We start from the raw sequence: 19,108 nt of genomic DNA, 5'->3' as shown, positions 1-19,108 counted from the left end.
ACTGCGCTCCATGAGGCTGCAAAGAGTTGGACATGACTCAGTGACTGAACAACAACAAGGGAGGGAATATACTACAAAGGTTTTTGATGAAGTGTTTTCTTTTGGAAGGGCCAGGCCAGTATTAAAACAATGAAGAGTGTTAGGAATAGGCATAGAATTGTGGGCAAGAGGTGGGAAGACTCACTGAAGGTGGCTGCACCCTCTCACCAGCTTTGCTCAGAACGGACCTAGTTTTCCAAGGTTGATGTTGTGCAGTATTCATGTTAGTCACCAGCCTGGGGGTGGAATCAATCTGAATGTGATCTGATGGATGTGAGCCAAAGGGACATGAAATTTAACCACAGGCTGTGTCCTACCCAGAGGATAAGCCATGGGGCTCTTATGTGGTGGGGCCCTAGTTGTATCCCTGCTCTCAGGGGTCTGTGTGTAGGAGTGAGCCTGGATGTGGGTTGTGTGTGTGCGCTTGTGTGTGTGTGCTCAGTTTGTGCCTGATTCTTTGCAAACCCTTGGATGAGCCAGCCAGCCAGTCTCATCTGTCCGTGGGATTTCCTAGGCAGGAATACTGGAGTGGGTTGCCATTTCCTACTCCACGGGTTCTTCCTGATCCAGGGATCAAAGCTGCATCTCTTGCATCTCCTACATTGGCAGGCAGATTCATTACCACGACAGTAGTGCTACCTGGGAAGCCCTCCTGAGAAGATCCAGTGATCTCATATCTAATTGAAGGTCTCTACCTTCTCTGGGTGTTGGATGCCCTGGGAAATAGCAGAAGGAACCAGTGCTGAATACTTCTCTGGGCTGGATGGTGATTAGGCTCTGGGCCATGGTTTTCTGCACGACTAGAGAGAGAGAGTGGCCACATTCTTTAATGTGATAGCAAGGATGAGACCAGGCCTCCACGACAGGACTCTTCCCTTTTCCTTTCTTATCTTTGAATGGCAGTCTCATGAGACCCTGATTCTAAGCGTTACCAGTTTCCTAACTAAGGCACCTGGTGTTTGGCAGATCCCGAGACATGTGACTCTGACTTTGGGCCACTTGAACTTTCTCTGTGTGAAGAGAGAAGGTACCATTCATGGGCTCAGTGTTCTCCCTTGATACTCTATCTCCAACTCCTCTCGGAAACAAATCACAGCACAACAGAACTAAGACACCAACCAAACAACGTCAAGCAAAACCAAATCAAATCCCCCCTTTAAAAGAGGAAACCCCAAACATCATTCTCACCAGTCACCCCAGGGGAAGCCAACTGTCTGTCTTCCAGAAAATGAGAGAAATGTGCTCTTCAGAGAGCATGCCACACATGAATCACGTAGCCTCCCACGGCTTCATCTGCATGAAAATAGACACTTCATCTGCTTCCGTTTTGCGTTTTCTGCTGCCCAGAAGTCATTATCCTTTGGTGACTTCACATCCAGTGGCTGCAGTGGTGGCTGGTGAGGGCAGTGGGCAGGACCAACTGGTTAGGGGGCCAGGGTGTCCCAGGACCAAAACGTCCCAGGACAGCGAGAGGCAGCGAGCTGGCTGGGATGTGGGAGGGAGGCCGGCTTGGGGATGACTGCGTTGAGTTCTCATGTGTGTATTTTCTGTTAGAGTCCAGGGAGGGGGATTGGCCACCCAGGTTGTCCCGTGATGGAGTTTAGAAGTGGGACAGACATGGAGTGTGTCATGTCCCGGCATTCCCTCCAGAGGGGATAATAGGCGGGGCCCAGGCTCCCACCCTTGCAGCAGAGGCACTTGGTGTTCAAGGGAGGGGAGCGCAGAGGACCCCTCTGTGTGTGAGTACAGAACACAACAGAGTCACACATGTGTACCCCTATATTATGTTGCCCTGAGTCACGGCTCAGGAAGGGCTTAGACCAGGTCAGGAATTGGCTGACTGTGGCTCACAGGCTCCACCCAGCCTGTGGCCTGTTTTTTTGTGAACTAAGAATGGCTTTTATATGTTTAAATAATTGGAAAAAAAAGTTTAAGACCAACATTTTTCTTTTTTAAAATTAATTTATTTTTGACTGTGCTGGGTCTTTGTTGCTGCAAGTAGGCTTTCTCTAGTTGTAACGAGCAGGGGCCACTCTCTAGTTGTGGTACACTGGTTTTTCATTCTACTGGCTTCTCTTGTTGTGGGGCATGGGGCTCTAGGGCGCAAGGGCTTCAGTAGTTGCAGTGGATGGGCTTCGTTGCTCCATGGCATGTGGAGTCTTCTCAGACCAGGGATGGAACCCGTGTCCCCTGCATTGGCAGGTCAATTCTCAATCACTGGGCCCCCGGGGAAGTCCAAGACCACAATTTTCATGACACGTGAAAATTATCTGAAATTCAAAATTAGGTGTCCATAGCCAGACACAGGACATAGCCGTGTCCATTCCTTTATGTATTGTCTGTGCATGCGGTATTTCAGTGTTGGGTGAGGGGTTGTGACAGAGTCACATGTGCCCTGCAAAGTCCAGGTGTTCACTCTCGGGCCTTTCATGGGAAAGTTTGCCAGTCCCTGGACCAGACGACTCTGGAGGGCCCTTGTGGCTCTCACATTCTAGACAAGGCACTGCCTTCACATATGAGGTCTTTCCACCTCCCCATCGGCATCAGTTCTCCCTGTGAATTCTCCATCTGGCCCTTCCCTGTCCTGATTGGATGGGTTCAGCCAAGGTAAGCGTAATTTAAGGAGTATGTTGCTGGAAACCCAGGGCTCTCAAGAGAGGTACCTTGGTAGGGGCCAGGGAAAGTGGGAGGATGGTGACATAGGACATGGAGCATAAAACCATTCCTGTTAGCCAGTCTTTTAAGAAAAAGTAAGTATAGTTGATTTACAATGTTGTGTTAGTGTCTGATGTTAAGCAGAGTGACTCAATTATACATGTACATATTCTTTTCTGGTCTGGTTTCTTGTTGTTCAGTTGCTAAATCATGTCTGACTCTCTGCGACTCTATGAACTATAGCACACCAGGCTTCCCTGTCCTCCACTGTGTCCCAGATTATGGTTTATTATAGGATATTGAATATAGTACCCTGTGCTATGCAGTAGGACCTCATTGTTTATCCATCCTATATATAATAGTTGTATCTGCTAGTCACAAACTCCTAATTTATCCCTTCCCTACCCCCTTTCCACTTTGGTAATCCTAAATTTGTTTTCTATGTCTGCAAGTCTGTTTCTGTTTTTTCAAATAAGTTCATTGGTGTCCTATTTTAGATTCCATATATAAGCCTCATATGGTATTTGTCTTACTCTGTCTGACTTACTTCAGTTAGTATGATAAGCTCTAGTTACATCCATGTTGCCGCAAATGGCGTTATTTCATTCTTTTTAATGGCTGAGTAGTATTCCATTGTGTATGTGTACCACATCTTCTTTATCCATTCATCTGTCAGTGGACACTCAGGTTGTTTTCTATCTTGGCTATTGTAAACAGTGCTGCTGTGAACATTTGGGGGCACGTATCTTTTCAAATTAGAGCAGAAATCCATTTCTTAGTCATCACAATTACATATGGATCAACAAGTGGAGCCAATGTTTTTGCAGTCACCTTCATGTCCCTGAAAACCCAGACTCACGCCAGATTTTCTTGTGGGTTTGGGACAAGGATCAACCTCTGGGAAGGGTCTCAGTAGACTTCTAGCTGGGGAAAGGCCATTTTCTCCTAAGTTCCCTCTCCTGCTCTTCGCTTTTGGGTGTTAGACCAGATCAAGAGTTTATCCAGTTTATCCACACAACCTGGATTAAAAGCTGGCCTTGTGGGGAGGGGGTCCTGTGACCCAACTTCTCCCACCCTGGTGCCTATGTCTCTGACTTGGACCCCAGCCTTGCCCCTTGGTGCCCACTGTCCTGAGACTGTGATCTGTGCCTGTTTACAGCAGGGTGAGCTGCTCTGCCTGGGGCTGTTTTACCAAGCAGCTGTGAAAAATGATTCCATCTACAGCTTGTGGGCAGTTCTTATAAATGCTGCTGCTCAGTATTCATGCTCCAAGGAAGACAAACCCCTCACATAGCTTCTGAGAAGCAGCAGCACATAAGATATGGGGATGAAGGGATGGTGTGAACATGTGGAATGGATGCAAAGTACTGTCTCTACCCCACAAGGAGCAGGTAGTCCAACCCACACAGATTTTAGAGTGACTTGGACCAGCTTTCTACCCACCCAGGGGTCTCCTCTCCACCTTCCCTGACAGGTGACATTGAGTCGCAGTACTTCCCTCCTCTCTTTGATTGCTGCTATCATCTTCTCATTACCCACCCAGCCCGGCATGTATGCCAAGGCGTCTCCCTGCTGAGATCTCATTGGTCATGGTATCCAGACCCTCCACACTCAGCTCTCCCTTTTGGGGACCTCCTCCACAGGGCATCTTGGTGAAGCAGAAGAAACAAGCCCTGCCAGGGGTTTAATCCTGGGCCTTTAGCTGTGTTGCTTTGGAGAAATTACTCCATTTCCTCAGACATAAAAGGAATATAATAATTACTTTACACCATAATTGTGATGAGTAAATGATGTGAGTGTGTAATATGCTGGGACAAAGTTGGCCTCCCAAACGTTATTTATATCTCAGCCCTGCCACACTGGCTTTCCTTTATTCTTTCTTTGATGGCACTTCCAGAACTTAATACTGAATTGCTGATATGACTTGAACAATGAAGAGTGCAATAGGGCCGTTTCATCCTTACTTAGGACAGTCACCTTCTTTGTAAAAAAAAAATTTATTATTTTTAATTGGAGGATAATTGCTCTGCAATATTGTGTTGGGTTTCTGCCATACATCAATATGAATCAGCCATTAGTATACATATGTCTGCTCCCTCTTGAATGTCCCTCCCACCTCCCATGCAATCTCACCCCTCTAGGTTGTCATGGAGCACTGAATTGAGCTCCCTGTGTCATATAGCAAATTTCTATTGGCTATCTATTTTACATATGGTAATATATATGTTTCAGTCCTACTCTGTCAATTTGTCCTACCCTGTCCTTCCCTCCCTATGTCCACAAGTCTGTTCTCTACATCTGCATCTCCATTGCTTCCCTTCAAATAGGCCCATCAGTACTGTCTTTCTAGATTCCATATATATGAGGTAATATATGATATTTATTTTTCTGACTTACTTCACTCTGTATAATAGGCTGTAGGTTCATCAACCTCATTGAAACTGACTCAAATGCATTCCTTTTTATGGCTGAGTAATATTCCATTGTTATATATGTATCACAACTTCTTTATCCATTCATCTTTCAGTGGATATCTAGGTTGCTTCCATGTCCTGACTATTGTAAATAGTGCTGCAGTGAACATTGGGAAACATGTGTCCTTTTCAGTGATGGTTTCCTTAGTTTATATGCCCAGTACTGGGATTGTTGGGTCATATAGTAGTTTTATTCCTAGTTTTCTAAGGAACCTCCATACTATTCTCCATAGTGGCTATATCAGTTAACATTCCTGCCAACTGTACAAGAAGGTTCCCTCTTCTCCACACCCTCTCCAGCATTTATTGTTTGTAGATTTTTTGATGATGGCCATGCTGATGAACTATGGATGGAGGTTCATGACATTGTACAGGAGACAGGGATCAAGACCATCCCCAGGAAAAAGAAATGCAAAAAAGCAAAATGGCTTTCTGAGGAGGCCTTACAAATAGCTATGAAAAGAAGGGAAGTGAAAAGGAAAGATATACCCATTTGAATGCAGAATTCCAAAGAATAGCAAGGAGAGATAAGAAAGCCTTCCTCACTGATCAGTGCAAAGAAATAGAGGAAAACAATAGAATGGGAAAGACTAGAGATCTCTTCAAGAAAATTAGAGATACCAAGGGAACATTTCCTGCAGAGATGGGCTCAATAAAGGACAGAAATGGTATGGACCTAATAGAAGCAGAAGATATTAAGAAGAGGTGGCAAGAATACACAGAAGAACTGTACAAAAAAGATCTTCATGACCCAGATAATCACGATGGTGTGATCACTTACCTAGAGCCAGACATCCTGGAATGTGAAGTCAAGTGGGCCTTAGGAAGCATCACTATGAACAAATCTAGTGGAGGTGATGGAATTCCAGTTGAGCTATTTCAAATCCTAAAAGATGATGCTGTGAAAGTGCTGCACTCAATATGCCAGCAAATTTGGAAAACTCATCATGGCCACAGGACTGGAAAAGGTCAGTTTTGGAAAAGGTCAGTTTTCATTCCAATCCCAAAGAAAGGCAATGCCAAAGAATGCTCAAACTACCACACAACTGCACTCATCTCACATGCTAGTAAAGTAATGCTCAAAATTCTCCAAGCCAGGCTTCAACAATACGTGAAATTCCAGATGTTCAAGCAGGTTTTAGAAAAGGCAGAGGAACCAGAGATCAAATTGCCAACATTCGCTGGATCATCGAAAAAGCAGGAGAGTTCCAGAAAAACATCTATTTCTACTTTATTGACTATGCCAAAGCCTTTGACTGTGTGGATCACAAGAAACTATGGAAAATTCTGGAAGAGATGGGAATACCAGACCACCTGACCTGCCTCTTGAGAAACCTGTATGCAGGTCAGGAAGCAACAGTTAGAACTGGACATGGAACAACAGACTGGTTCCAAATAGGAAAAGGAGTATGTCAAGGCTGTATATTGTTACCCTGCTTATTTAACTTATATGTGGAGTTCATCATGAGAAACACTGGGCTGGATGAAGCACAAGCTGGAATCAAGATTGCCAGGAGAAATATCAATAACCTTAGATATGCAGATGACACCACGTTTATGGCGGAATGTGAAGAACTAAAGAGCCTCTTGATGAAAGTGAAAGAGGAGAGTGAAGAAGTTGGCCTAAAGCTCAATAGTCAGAAAACTAAGATCATGGCATCCAGTCCCATCACTTCATGGCAAATAGATAGGGTAACAGTGGCTGACCTTATTTTTTGGGCTCCAAAATCATTGCAGAGGGTGACTTCAGCCATGAACTTAAAAGGCACTCCTTGGAAGGAAGGTTATGACCAACATAGACAGCATATTAAAAAGCAGAGACTTTACTTTGCCAACAAAGGTCCATCTAGTCAAGGCTATGGTTTTTCCAGCAGTCATGTATGGATGTGAGAGTTGGACTGTAAAGAAAACTCAGCTCCAAAGAATTGATGCTTTTGAAGTGTGGTGTTGGAGAAGACTCTTGAGTCCCTTGGATTGCAAGGAGATCCATCCTAAAGGAAATCAGTCCTGAATGTTCATTGGAAGGACTGATGTTGAAGTTGAAACTCCCAATACTTTGGCCACTTGATGTGAAGAACTGACTAATTTGCAAAGACCCAAATGCTGGGAAAGATTGAAGGTGGGAGGAGACGGGGACAACAGAGAATGAGATGATTGGGTGGCATCACTGACTCAACGGGCATGAGTTTGAGTAAGCTCTGGGAGTTGGTGATGGACAGGGAGGCCTGGCGTGCTGCAGTCCATGGGGTTGCAAAGAGTCAGACACAAATGAGCGACTGAACTGACTAACTGAACTGTTTCTCATTGGTATGAGGTAATACCTTATTGTAGTTTTAATTTTGTATTTCTCTAATAGTGGGTGATGTTGAGTTTCTTTTCATGTGATTATTAGCCATCTGTATATCTCTTTTGGAGAAAGGACTGTTTAGGTCCTCTGCCCACTTTTACATTGGGAGGACACCACTTTCTTATGCAGCCTAATGACCTTGACTTGTGTTGTTGCTCTTTGGGACACACCACTGGGAGAGTGGTACTGGGTGGGAGTCAAGGCATCTGGGTTCTTCTCCTGCTCTTTCATTCATCTTCCCCAAAAGTGTTTACTCCCACCTGTACTGTGCACAGGGGTCACCTGTGAGCAGAACAGACAGCGAACCTCTAGCGAGGGGGCGGGTTATGAACAAATGGGCAAATGGATAATATAATGCCAGAGAGGGACACAAACAATAAAAACTAAAAGCAAGCAAATATAAAGCTGGGTAAAGGATTGAAGGAGTTCTGACACTAGCTAGCTGTGTAGAATTTACCAAGACTCCACCTTTGAGCAAAGAGATGATTCCGATCAGTTGTTTCAAAGAGTGCTCAGCGGAGCCTAGAATCTTGGGTAGATGCCTTAGGGAGCCTTCCTAAGGTGGGAGCAAGAGGTGATGGCCTACTTGTCTATGCCTCCTCAGAGCAGTACCTTTGAAACATCTCTTTCCTTGGCCTCTGTGTGAAATTCTAATCGATGACAATGTTCTGTTGCTTAAAAAAAAGCTTGAGAGTCTCCATATTGGAGAGTTGCTGGGTTCTCTCCTCGCTCAAAGGCTGTGAGAATTGCTAAAAGTTTTTCATCTGAGCTGCCGCTAAACCGGATCCGCGTCATCGACTAGTGGATAAGGTCACCACGGGGGCGGGTACTGTTTACATTTATTCATGTGAGTTTTTATCTTCTTAGTTTGGGTCTATTGATCAAAGCTGAGATAATTTTGCAACATTATTCTAACATCATATGTATTAGTGGTCCCTCACAGCAGTTAGTTTTTCTGCTAATCTGTTTCAAATGCTCTTTATACCTTCATCCAGGGTATTTATAAAACCATTGGTTAGGATGTGGCTGAAGGTAGGGAGAGACCTTTGCTCTCCGCTAGAGACTTACTAGGTTGATCTAACCATGATCAAGAGGCTTTGAATTTTATCTTTTCAAATGGCTAGACCCATCTAAGTACACAAAATACCCAGATGACATTTTCCTTTCTTAACTCTGACCATCTCATTTTCTGTTATTATTTAATGGCTACAGTCTATCAAGGTCTGGGATTGACTCTGGGGAAACAAGATAAATAAGACACCAGGGGTTCACAGCTGGTAGATGTGATGGCAATATAATCTCAGTAATCTCAGCAATGTGATGAGGGCTCAAGGGCAATATGAATTAACCAGCAAGGGCTTGTCTTTGCCTGGAAATATCAGCGAGATATTCTGTGGAGAAGGCATCACAGGTGATTTCATTTAGAAAGTCGCCCGTGAGAAATGTCCAAAGTCGTATGAGATCCAGAGAATGACATCCATGGCATCATTCCTGATCTAGGTACTGAATAATGTTTCTCGAATTTAATTTTAACAAAATTTTAAAAAAAGCTTCCCTGGTGGCTCAGTGGTCAAGAATCTGCCTGCCAATGCAAGAAACACGGATTTGATCCTGGGTCTGGGAAGGTCCCACATGCTGTGGGACAGCTAAGCCCATGAACCACAACTGTTAAGCCTGTGCTCTGGAGCCAGGGAGACACAATGTCTGAACCCTCACCCCCTCAAGCCCGTGCTCCATAGCAAGAGACGCCTCTACAATGAGAAGCTCTTTTTTGCAATGAGAGATAGCCTGCGAGTAGCAGAGAAGACCTAGAACAGTCTACTCCCTCAAAAACAGGTGAAGTGCAGTGGGAAAAAAAATTAGCAAAGAGGAAGAAGTAGAACAGGTCAGGGAGTGGATGGAATAGAGCTTGAGGGAGATGGAAGCAGTAACCAAGGGACCCTGGAAGCTGAGCTCAGGTAGCAGCAGCCAGAGAGAGAAGGTGGGAGAAAAATCAGGGCTTGTTGAAAGCCTGGGGTGGGGGGACTACGGGGGGAGCGGGACAGAGGTCGGCTGAGGAGACATTGCTCTGAGTTTTGTATCTTTCTTGGGGGTGAGGGTGCTTTCACCTAAGATTACGAAAAGGAAAATGGGTTTGAGTTTCATAGACTTCCAAGAACTTTGGTGGAATATATTTTCCTCCAGAATCTTTTCCCTTCCAGTTCTTTATAATTTTAATGTAATAATATATATTATCAATATATAATTTAAAAGAAAACATTATTTATGGCTGTGCTGTGTCTTTGTTGCTGAGAGCAGGCATTGTCTAGTCGTGATGCTCGGGCTTCTCATTGCCATGGCTTTTCTTCTTGCAGAGCACAGGTTCTAGGCACTTGGGCCTCAGTAGTTGTGATGTATGGGCTTAACTGGCATGTGGGATCTTTCTGAACCAGGGATCAAACCTGTGTCCCCTGCATTGGCAGGCAGATTCTTAACCGATGAACCAGGAGGGAAGCCCAATATATAATTTTTACTTAAAAAAATACATTTACTCTTCTGTTTTGTTTTTATTTACTTATTTTTTGCTGTGCTGATTCTTCATTGCTGCGTGCAGGCTTTCTCTTGTTGCAGAGAGTGGACTTCTCATTGTGGTGGCTTCTCTTATTGTGGAGCACAGGCTCTAGGGTGTTTGGGCTTCAGTAGTTGCAGCTTCCAGGCTCTAGAACACAATCTCAATAGTTATGGTACACAGGCACATTTGCCCCGTGACATGTGGGATCTTCCTGGATCAGGGATCGAACCTGTGTCCCCTGCATTGCAAGGCAGATTCTTAACAGCTGTACCACCAGGGAAGCCCTCCCTCCCAATTCTGACTTTGATTTCAGATTTCCACGAGTAGCTGCTGAATGTGCTGGGGGTGGTGGGGAACAGCGAGACATCATTTTCCCCAAGGAACTCTTACACCGCCATGACATCCCTTTTTCGTTTGACCTGGCTGGATCCCGTTCTAAATGTTCAGTTTCAGCTAAAAAGCAGCATGCCTATTTCCCTGTCACACACTGTCCCTAGTGGTAAAGAACCTGCCTGCCAGTATAGGAGACATGAGAAACCTGGGTTCAATTCCTGTGTGGGGAAGACCCCCTGGAGGAGGGTATGGCAAAACCCACTCCAGTATTTTTGCCTGGAGAATCCCATGGACAGAGGAGCCTGGCAGGCTATGGCCTAGAGAGTCACAAAGAGTCTCAGGACTGAAGCGACTTAGCACGCGTGCATGTATACTTCTCTTGGAGCAACTCATTCAGATTTGCCAGGGACTTTCCTAGTTTTAAAAACAAAAGCCCTGCCTCCTCTGAATCCCTTTAGTCCCAGGCAGAGCTGGACTGTTGGTCCCCCCAGATGGACATGAAGCCCTGGGGTTGCTTGGTGTGCACGCAGAACTTTCTAGAGGGCGTTGGGGGAGGAAATGCTTTTGCTGGAGCAAAGTGATCTCTTTAGTGTGTTCTGCCCAGACTGAGAGGGGTGCCTGGGGGGCAGCAGGGAGAAGCCCAGGAGGGCTTTGTGTGTTGTCCCCGTGGCGGTCACTCCAGGGCAGACAGTGCCCAGCAGAGTAGAGGGGCTTCGAGCAAAGTTGTGAGTCATCTACGTCTTCATGGGGCCAAGCCAAACCTCCCCTGCTGCACTTTCCAAGCACTTAATTCATTGAATGGAGAAACCATGCTCAGTCGTGTCCCACTCTTTGCGACCCCATGGACTGTAGCCCGCCAGGCTTCTTTGCCCATAGGATTTTCCAGGCAATAATACTGGACTGGGTTGCCATGCCCTCCTCCAGGGGATCTTCCCAAACCAGAGATCTAACCCACAAATGGAGAAGATGATGGAGAAATCCAAGAAGACACAGCATAGAATCAAGCTGGGCTTTCTATCCTTAAGACCAGAGCTGCTCATGTGCAGAAGTGTCTTGGGAGTACCTCTCTCTCGGGACGCTGCGATGCTTCCTTGTCACTGGATGATGCTGCAGGAAGCTGGGGAAAAAAGTAACCAGAGCCGCAGTTCTCCACGAAAACATCTGGTGAATAAAACCAAATGACCACGGACGTCCTGAGAGAGAGGTGGGCACTGAATGCTCATGGAAGACTGTTCCTCCTGTCTTCTCCCACTTTCCCTGCACACACACTCACTCTCTGGGGAGGAACGCAGGATGGTGAAATCATGCCTCCATCTACTTCCTGTCTGTGGCACGAGGAAGCCTTTGGCCAATCTAATCCGAAGTTTATTGCTCAGGCCAAATCCAGCAACCCGTTCCTGTCCCCCACTCCCCTCCCACCTACCAGAAAGGTTAAATAGTTCCCACAGGGTGCAAGAAAGGGTTATTGAAAACAGCAGGGTTGTTTTCTTTTTTTTTTTTCCTTAACTTCAGCACTTCTGGTAAATCTCTGATCCAGCATCTCGTGGTTAACCACTGATACAGGAAATGACATTTAACGTTTTTATCACTGAGCCAGAAATGGAAGAACAAGGCGAGTCTGTGTTTAGGGAAGATGGGTGGCTACCCACCACCTTCATCTTAAAGGAGCACCATCTCTGTTTTCTGATGGCCGAGGTGGTCAGTGGCTCAAGGACCCCTCCGTCCACTCGTTTCTCTGCTGACTGTGTGAAGAGAAGTGGCAGAGAATGTTTGGGGCCTGGCTGCTCATGGAAGGATTCTGGATGGCCCTTGGTTCCGCTTTCGCAGGAGCTGTTGCGTGTGGGGACAGGCAGGCAGGAAATGTGTGGATGCCTGCCCAAGGTCCCAGGCGCTCTGAGCCACAGCATCAGCTGGGGGTGGCCAATCCCGGGGCCACCTGGTCAGAGTGGGACTTTGAAGGGAGCCCGGATGGTCCTTGGAAGGTCATTGACCTCCTCCCCGATGATCAACAGAGGAAGAGCATTCAACACCACAAACCACAGCGAGACACTGTGTTTGGTTTCACTTGCAGCTTTGCTGGGTCACTGCTTCTTCTCCATTTTTGTAGTTTGTTGTTGCCCTTTTGGGATGAGGGACTTTCAGTGCAGCTGCAAAGTGGCTTCCTTGTAAAAACAAAAATAACAGCGATGACAACAATAATAAAGCCTGACATTGTTAAGAGGTAAACAGTCCAGACTCATGATCTTTACTTGCTCAGGGTCAAGAGCTGCTTAGGGTCAGAGCCAGGCAGGGTTTGAGTCAGGATTTGTGTCCTTGCCGAAGCCATTCTGTCCCACAGGCATCTAGTTGTCTACACAGCAAGTTGCCTGCTTCTCTGGCCTCGGCCACACCCATTGGGCAGGGAAGGGAGCCCCAGGATTCTAACTGTGAGCCCCACCAGGGGAGTGGTGTGGGGGAGGCCAGTCAGTGTGATGTTAACAGACATCTATCTTCCAGTATTAATTAGGACCATGTGTGTGAGCTAAGTTGCTTCCGTCATGCCCGACTCTTTGCGATGCCATGGACTGTAGTCCGCCAGGCTCCTCTGTCCATGGGATTCTCCAGGCAAGAATATTGGAATGGGTTGTCATGCCTTCCTCCAGGGATCTTCCTGACTCAGGGATCGAACCCACATCTCTTACATCTTCTGCATTGGCAGGTGGATTCTTTACCATTAGCACCACCTGGGAAGTTAATTAGGACCATAGGTTCCCTGATAAAATCTCCAGCTACGTCCCTTAGGAGGAACTAACATGATCCTGTTTTTATTAAGAGTCACTTAGGTGCAAACTCCTCTTCCTCCTCTGGCTCTCTGCCGCCTTCCTGGGTAGATTCCTGCCCTGCAGGTGTGTCTCCATCAACACTGGGAGGCAGGATGGCACAGTGGGCAAGCCCTGCTCTGGGAGGCAGGAAAGTGGGGGTCTGTGTCCCCTGCTGTGACGCTGGGGGTTCTTGGTGAGTCATCTGTGGGTTTGTGCTCTGTGCTGTGCTAGAGAGGATGGCAGTGTGGGCCACTCATGGAGCTTCAGTTCACCCATCCGTCTGCTTTCTCTGGAGAGGCAGTGACATCTGAAGAGCTCTGAAAAGTATACTCGTCCTTCCAAGAGTACCGTCTCCTCCGTGCAGGGAACTGTGTTGCCATTTGACCTCAAAGCTTTCCTAATAGGACAGACTTGTATATGAGTGTGATTTTGTACCAGAACAAGCTGAAGAGACTGATTTCCACCCCAACTCACTTGATCTTGAAGGGGAAGGGTCTCCTTCAAGACCTACCTCTCCTTCTCCACACCAGCTCAGCAGAGCTTCCACCCTGCACACCCAAGTGGAGTGATCAAAGATTTGTTTGGGTGACAAACACTGAGAGTTGTCTCCTCTGCTAGGCGCTGGGGAGCAGATACTGATCTGGCATGTTCTCTGAGAGCAAAGAATTATGGCTCACTCAGTGGTGCCTAGCTAACAACATCTGAGTGTGACATTCTGGTGGGTGCTACCCATTAGGATTATTTGGAGAAACTTACAAAACACCCTGGATGTTCATTGGAATTACAGATTCTGAAGGGCCAGTACTTTGGCCACCTGATGCAAAGAGCCAACTCATTGGAAAATATCCTGTTGCTGAGAAAGATTGAGGGCAGGAGGAGAAGGGGGTGACAGAGGATGAGAGGGTTGGATGGCATTATCAACTCAATAGATGTGTTTGAGCACTCTGGGAGATAGTGAAGGGCAGGGAAGCCTGGTGTGCTATAGTCCATGGGGTTGCAAAGAGTCAGACACGACTTAGCGACTGAAAAACAAAAACAAAACACCTATGTCCAGACCCACCTCAAGAATTTCTTGTTTAACTGGCATTCATTTTTTTTTTTAAATTAAGGTCTCTAGGTGATTCTAATATGCAGAGTAGAGAGTCACTGATCTAGATAGAGATACAGATAAGCTTAAAAAAAAAAACCTGACAACATAGAGCATCATCTGCTCTGATTTTGGCAAATACAAGTTGCTATGGGAGCACATAGACAGTGCAACTTAACTGATCCAGAGAGAGTTGGGGCGATTTTGTAAAATGGAGAAGATCACGGCTGAGATATCAAGAATAGGACTTGACCAGGTGGAATCAGGATGGAGTGAAGGTGAGGTTAAGAGGATTTCCAGGGAAAGCAAGAAGCATTTTCCGAGTCCAGGAGTGAAAAATAGCAAGACTCCTGGGTGGGATTCAGGTAGTTCGGTCTGGCTGCAAAAGCCAGGTGAGGGGCCCAGTCCTGGAGGTGGGACCAGAGGCCAGCTCACCAGGGGTATTGAAGACATACTAGGAACTTTGGACTTTATCCTGAGGGTCAAAGGGAGCTCACAAAGAGTAGTCAGAGGCGGGACTGTGAGCAGTTTTGCAGCATGAGAAGCAGATGGGAATGGAGCCAGGTGGATGATGGGAGGAAGTTTGAACATGCTTCAAGGCTGGTTTCCTGAACTGTGTTAAGGTTGTGGGCATAGCTAGAGGTGGGTAGATTTGAGAGATGTAGGAGCAGCAAATCAATCTGACGTGGGGAGGAAAGTGAGAGAAAAGTCAAGGAGAACGTCCAGGTGTTTGCCAGAGGCTGGGAGGTTGTATTGTTCCTTGGGTTGACCACATTGGAGGCTCTCCACTGGGGGAGTAGGGTTGCCTCCATGCCAGCCAGGACCATGGGGGCCCTCTATTGGCAGCTCAGGCTCCGAGGTCTCCTCAAGCCTCCCACAAGTGGCTCAGAGCTCCTGGGAGCATCAGGGGATGGCGTGTATCTCAATGAAATGAGTAGGGCGTTTATTGTCTACTTCACAGCTTGCCAGCCTGTTCAGATCCTGTTGTGTCCTCCACCCTCCACCTGTATTCTCACCTACACACTCTCAGGTTGCTCATTTCCCCAACTACCCATCCCCAGAAAGGCAGACAGTAATAACTAATTCCCATTTTCTGTGACCTTTTACCTTATCTCTAGAATTTTACAATTCTAAGTAAAACCTTCCAACTCCCATCCACCCATATAAAAAATCTTTTAATGGCATGCACATCTGAAACTATGGGCTTCCCTGGTGGCTCAGGAGTAAAGAATCTGCCCGTCAATGGAGGAGACCCTGGTTCAATCCCTGGGTTGGGAAGATCCCCTGGAAAAGGAAATGACAATCCACTCCAGTATTCTTGCCTGGGAAATCCCATGGACAGAGGAGCCTGGCGGGCTACAGTCCATGGGGTCACAAAGAGTTGTACATGAATGAGTGACTAAACAACCCCACCACCACCTAAAACTATCTTTTGTGTTCCTGTTGACAAGTTCTTGTCCCTATAAACTCCCTATAGACTCTATGTCTTTCCTACCTCAGGGACTTGCCCCTCTAAGACTTGTCCCTTTAATAAGATGCCCATTCATTTCTTATCCCACACAGTTGTTTGTCTCTACTCCCTACAACTCACTGATGCCAACTTCAAAGATCACCGCCCCCTCTTCCCTACTTTGTGGGCTGTCTTAGTTCAGGCTGCTATAACCAATTATTGTAGACCAGGTGGCTTAAACAATGAACACTTATTTCTCACAGTTCTGGAGACTGGGAGTCCAAGGTCAGGTTGCCAGCTTGATTGGGTTCCAGTGAGAGCATGGTTCTGAGTTCCAGACTGTGGGTTTTTCTCTGTGCTCTCAAAGGGCAGAAAGAAGGCAAGAGAGCTCTCTGGGGGGAGGGACATCTCTCTTGCAAGGGCACTAACCTCATTCATGAGGGGCCACCCTTATGAGCTAATTATCTCCCAAAGACTCCACTTTCTAATACTTTCACGTTGGGAGCTAGGATTTTGATCTAAGGATTTAGAGGGGGCACAATCAGTTAGTCAACTACATGGACCACCCCTGCATGATTGTAAGGTTATATCCTGTCCCCTTTTGATTCTTTGTTTTCTGATCTTCCTCCCTGTGTCTCTGCTGTCTACTCTTCTTGCTTTTGGTGGTGGGGGGGGTGGGGTGGGGTGGGGGGAGGGGGCTCTTTTCTGCCTCACCTGTCATACAGTTATTACACAAATGTAGCCAAAGATTATCCCATAAAGATATCAAAGTCAGAGCCTATGACTTTAATCTTGATTATTAGGGTTGTTTAGTGTAAAATGTCAGAGAAGGCAATGGCACCTCACTCCAGTACTCTTGCCTGGAAAATCCCATGGATGGAGGAGCCTGGTAGGCCGCAGTCCTTCGGGTCGCTACGAGTTGGACACGACGGAGCGACTTCACTTTCACTTTCCACTTTCACACATTGGAGAAGGAAATGGCAACCCACTGTAGTGCTCTTGCCTTGAGAATCCCAGGAATGGGGGAGCCTGGTGGGCTGCCATCTATGGGGTTGCACAGAGTTGGACATGACTGAAGCAACTTAGCAGCAGCAGCAGCAGTGTAAAATATAGCAACGTACTAGAACACTTTCTAACACCATACACAAAAATAAACTCAAAATGGATTAAAGATCTAAATGTAAGACCAGAAACTATAAAACTCCTAGAGGAGAACATAGGCAAAACACTCTCCGACATAAATCACAGCAAGATCCTCTATGACCCACCTCCCAGAATATTGGAAATAAAAGCAAAACTAAACAAATGGGACCTAATGAAACTTAAAAGCTTTTGCACTACAAAGGAAACTATAAGTAAGGTGAAAAGACAGCCCTCAGATTGGGAGAAAATAATAGCAAATGAAGCAACAGACAAAGGATTAATCTCAAAAATATACAAGCAACTCCTGCAGCTCAATACCAGAAAAATAAATGACCCAATCAAAACATGGGCCAAAGAACTAAACAGACATTTCTCCAAAGAAGACATACAGATGGCTAACAAACACTTGAAAAGATGCTCAACATCACTCATTATTAGAGAAATGCAAAGCAAAACCACAATGAGGTACCATTACTCGCCAGTCAGGATGGCTGCTATCCAAAAGTCTACAAGCAATAAATGCTGGAGAGGGTGTGGAGAAAAGGGAACCCTCTTACACTGTTGGTAGGAATGCAAACTAGTACAGCCGCTATGGAGAACAGTGTGGAGATTTCTTAAAAAACTGGAAATAGAACTGCCATATGACCCAGCAATACCACTTCTGGGCATACACACTGAGGAAACCAGATCTGAAAGAGACACGTGCACCCCAATGTTCATCGCAGCACTGTTTATAATAGCCAGGACATGGAAGCAACCTAGATGCCCATCAGCAGATGAATGGATAAGGAAGCTGTGGTACATATACACCATGGAATATTACTCAGCCATTAAAAAGAATTCATTTGAATCAGTCCTAATGAGATGGATGAAACTGGAACCCCTTATACAGAGTGAAGTAAGCCAGAAAGATAAAGAACATTACAGCATACTAACACATATATATGGAATTTAGAAAGATGGTAACGACAACCCTATATGCAAAACGGAAAAAGAGACACAGAAATACAGAACAGACTTTTGAACTCTGTGGGAGAATGTGAGGGTGGGATATTTCAAAAGAACAGCATGTATACTATCTATGGTGAAACAGATCACCAGCCCAGGTGGGATGCATGAGACAAGTGCTCGGGCCTGGTGCACTGGGAAGACCCAGAGGAATCGGGTGGAGAGGGAGGTGGGAGGGGGGATCGGGATGGGGAATACGTGTAAATCTATGGCTGATTCATATCAATGTATGACCAAAAAAAATAAAAAAAAAATATAGCAACGTAAGAGAATATGCTTTGTAAGTGGTAAATCATCAAATAAATGTTAGATAATGACAGTGACAGGCTTTGAAGGTCTCTTTTTGTTTAAATAATTAGATATAAACTATACCTGGAGACAGAAGTTGCAAAATGATGAGATTAAATCCTTAAGCTCTCCTGGAAATTCAGTGTCTGCTGAGTTGATTGTTCAGAATTCAGATTCTAAACTGAGATGAAAACAATGGAGGATTTATAAAAAGTTTGGTTTGTATCCCTTGCTATTCTTTTCATTCAAAAAGAGCTTTTTCCTGCAGGCTGTACACCTCTTTTTTTTTTTTTTTTCTTTACTGTTGTCCCCTCTGCTTAGAATTCTTCAATACAGCCCACATACATTGAATGTCTCATTATATTCACTCATTCACTTATTCACTCACCCTGTATTTGTTGAGTCCTATCACATGACAGACAATATACCAAAAGTGCTAGAGATCCAGTGGTGGGCAAAATCAGGCACAGTTCGTGCCTTTGTGAACTCATATCTTCAGGTCAAGAGTGGATGAAACACAGTAAAATGGTCAAACAAATAACTGTGAAATACTAGCTACACCAAGTGCTCTGATGGGAAAGTCCACAGCACCATGAGATCTTATAATGGGGACAAGGCGGGGATTTGGTCTAGGCTGAGGGTGGGTGGCAGGACGACTTACCTGAGGAAGCCATGCTTCTGCTCATCTGAAGGATGCGTTAGGGTTAATTAGACAAGGCTGGGGATGGGGAAACAAGGGGATTTCAGGCAGAGGCAAAGGTGTGGGGTTTGAAGGCTGGTGGTGGCTAGATTTTGTGGGCTTTGTAGATGTGTTAAGGATTTTGTTTTTGTTTTTAATCTTAAGTAATAGAAGTCCTTGGAAATATTTTAATAAAAATAATAGATTTGTATAAAGATTAAAAAGAATCATCTTTTTATGATCTTTCAGAAGA

The sequence above is a fragment of the Cervus elaphus genome, chromosome 22 (assembly GCF_910594005.1).
Source record: "Cervus elaphus chromosome 22, mCerEla1.1, whole genome shotgun sequence".
In the NCBI taxonomy this organism is placed as follows: domain Eukaryota; kingdom Metazoa; phylum Chordata; class Mammalia; order Artiodactyla; family Cervidae; genus Cervus; species Cervus elaphus.
The sequence above is the reverse complement of the archived record's forward strand: the minus strand, read 5'-3'. Positions refer to the sequence as shown.